Source organism: Notolepis coatsorum (genome assembly GCF_963971535.1).
Source record: "Notolepis coatsorum genome assembly, chromosome: 17".
NCBI classification, from domain to species: domain Eukaryota; kingdom Metazoa; phylum Chordata; class Actinopteri; order Aulopiformes; family Paralepididae; genus Notolepis; species Notolepis coatsorum.
Window position 1 is genome coordinate 36481821 of NC_140181.1, and position 2720 is coordinate 36484540.

Here is a 2720-nt window from a genome sequence, read left to right on the forward strand (position 1 = left end):
GACAAACGCTGTGTGTTGAGTCTTCCTCCTTTCAGCTGTGTGTGTGTATATGTGCCTGTACATTAAAGCTGCAGTAGTAGACAACTTAGCAAGAGTGAGTTTACCTGGCCAGCAGAACGTTCGGCGAGTTAACCCGACTGTCATCGGGTATGGCGTCCAAAGTGTTAAAGCTGCTGATGCCTCTGGGAGTCTGCAGAGCATGTTCTATTTCTGCTCGGCAGGTAAACGCACATGCTAATTTCTCTATAAGTTGTCTACTGCAGCTTTAATGGTTAATTAAAAATGACTGCATTAATGCTCAAAACATTTGATTGGTGGCAGTTAACTGATTCAAATACAAAAGAAGAAGAATTTCATTCAGAAGATTTCATCAATAACATGTTATAGTGAACAGTGTGATGACAGTGTGCTTTCATGGGGAGAATAAATGCAAGGAAATAAATGATTTTTTTTTATATATGAAATGTAATCATAGATGTACAGATGAATCAATAAAATAATCGTTGGATGAATATATTAGTTAACACTTTGGTCGCCAGGTTTATATTCTTAATATACCATCCTCCGCCAGCTCTTATTTGTGTATGGGGATGTTTACCTTCTTTGCAGGGCTATAACTTTTTAAATTGTATTGCTAAATTGACATTACTATGGCCCATTCAACGTCAAGTATCTATTGTTCAGGGTGTAGCAACGTTATACTTTTTCATTCACATATTCATACTAAAATACGGTCTAAAGTATAAGTATGTTTTTATCGTTTTCTGCAGCTTTCTCCAGAACGTGATTTATAGCCCCAAATGCATTATATTGATGATCAAATACAGTTTGTTAGCAATCGGCGCGAGATAAAAAATGTCAAATGGACGTGCTTCTAGAAGTTACTACTGATCATCTGATGTTGACCGGATGGGGGGGGGGGGTCGTTTATAATTCCGTGGCCAACGTTAGATGATTCATCTAGTGTGGGTGATATGATCATTAGAGCAGTTAGTATCGAACACGTTAAAAAATAACGCCGAATCTTACCGTAGCTTCCTCATAGCGTTGGGCGATGAGCGTGGAACAGAAATATTCCTATTATGGGATGTAGAAATATGCGATCCATTTCCAGGTTGTATAATAGTATATACGTCCAAATCATGTTGTTTATCGAGTTATTGGTAACGGATTGCTATCCGTTGTGTCTAGCTCGAGTCCTGGGACTATTACCGAGTGATCGGACCGAATTGAAATGAGCACCAGCTTCCATTTCCTGTTTCCGCTCTGGGCGATCCGCCGATCGGCCACCAGATGGCGCTCTTGAACCGTTGGAGAGTTGAGAGGGGATCAAGAGTAGATCTCAAGTCTCCGGGGGAGAAATATGATTTCGATCACAGATTTTTTAAATATTGATATCAAAGACGTGGTACGGCGTCTTTGGCAGAATGAGCATGGCGGGGAAAGACGTCCTACGGCGTTTTTGGCGACCATAGTGTTAAAGGTGATATAGATAACATTTTTATGTAGCGTAATCATAAATCCACACAGCTTTTAGAAAGGTGCAGAATGAAAGTATTGCTTTCCCCCCCAAAACATGAATAATTTAAAAGATGTTTAAATTCATGTTAACACTTTGGATGCCACGCCTCCCCGTCTCAAAACATGGTTGAATGCCAGCACCCACTTCAATGATAGCGTTGTGAACGCATAAACTATGTCTTAAATTATGGCTATGTGTCTAATCTGGCCGTCGCTTATCAATGACTTGTTTGCAGTCAACATTGTCGAAACGGATTGTTTTTTAATCGGTTAATTTCCGTTTTATACCATTTTTAAAAACCCTCATTTTCTTGAAAGTTTCAGGAAAATATAAAGATTCTGTGATAAACGGCCTTTACTGGAATATTCTGGAATACACAAAACGTTGTCATTTTTCGGCCTATTTATGAATCGTTTTCAAATAAACGCTAGATTATCGATAGTATATGTGTACTTATGCACGCTAGAGAAGCGAGCTGAAAAATCTATTCTCATTTCCTGATCAGCGCACACACACACACACACATATGGCACACGCTGATATCTCTGTGAAAACAGCTCTGATTATCCTAAGACTGGTCAAATAGATTCCTTACCTCAGATCAGATGTTCTCAAACGATTATTCCAATTCCTGATCGCCATTCCAAATATCAATCGTGTTTATTGATTCAGCGCTGGGTACTGGAAATATGTATTCCACACTGTTTTGCGGCTCGGCAATGACTTGGATCTCTTCGGATGGCTTGCCGGAGAAGTAAATCCCCCCCCCCATGTCTTTCATTCAGTCTAATCCAATCGGGTGCAGTACAACAGGGAGAGACGATAGGGGGCGGTATTTTCCCAATGGAGCTCAGAGGGAGTTTGCAGCACTAACGTGAGACTAGATTGATGAAATATTAATTCAAATCGCTAATAATAATAAAAAAAGACAAAAAACGCTATTTGTCGTCGCTGGCACTCAACGGTCGGCATGAACTAACGACATATAGCGTCATTGGCACTCAAAGTGTTAAAACTAATGTTGTTGTTTGCATGTTTCATGCATGTATTCCCTCTTTACTTCCCATTTCCCCACCTGGAATGCACCTGATTGGATAGATGACATGCTGATGCTCTAGTGCAGGGGTGCCCAACTTTTTTTAACCAAGATCCACTTTTTAATTTGCCACCCAAATTTGACCTACTCTCGGCTAGTATT